This window comes from Penaeus monodon, chromosome 24, assembly GCF_015228065.2.
Source record: "Penaeus monodon isolate SGIC_2016 chromosome 24, NSTDA_Pmon_1, whole genome shotgun sequence".
NCBI lineage: Eukaryota > Metazoa > Arthropoda > Malacostraca > Decapoda > Penaeidae > Penaeus > Penaeus monodon.
Window position 1 is genome coordinate 35,715,932 of NC_051409.1, and position 520 is coordinate 35,716,451.

At 29.0% G+C, this 520-nt stretch overlaps 1 protein-coding gene across 2 annotated transcripts in view; it reads left to right on the forward strand.

The window, feature by feature from the left end:
* LOC119588745 overlaps nucleotides 1–520 on the forward strand; it is an 18,758-nt gene that overhangs the window by 889 nt on the left and 17,349 nt on the right. The gene's annotated exons all lie outside the window — the stretch shown is intronic.

Below are 520 nucleotides of genomic sequence, written 5' to 3' on the forward strand. Positions count from 1 at the left end.
TATGTCTTGTGGATAATTTGGTATAGGCTTATACTTGACAGATAACCCAAAAACATTAACCTTTAAAATACTTTTTTCCTCTTTTCATGTGAACAATGTAGTATTATTTTCATATCACTAAAAAACTAGCACATTGATTTTGCTTATTAAGTGCCTTATACACAATACTATGATTATGTACATTAGCACTTGTAAGTGTTTTTGTAACATTTTATGCTAGATATATTGTTAAATAGATACATTTCTCACTTTCTTGACCCACTGTTCAATATTCTTTTAACATTAATTTTGGCTCAATCATCTGGTTTATTCCCCTTCAAATTGACATTGCACTAATAAAGATATAATTGTATAACTTTGAACATATTTGTTCTTCCTTATGCTCTGGCAACAAATGTCATCATTAGACTAGTCATATTTATCCTTGTCAGTAATTTTCTGCCAAGACTCTGTTTAGGAAGTAAAAATAACTTAATTGCCAGGTCATAGAGTTAGTTTGCTCTGATTTTATTGTCAAAGA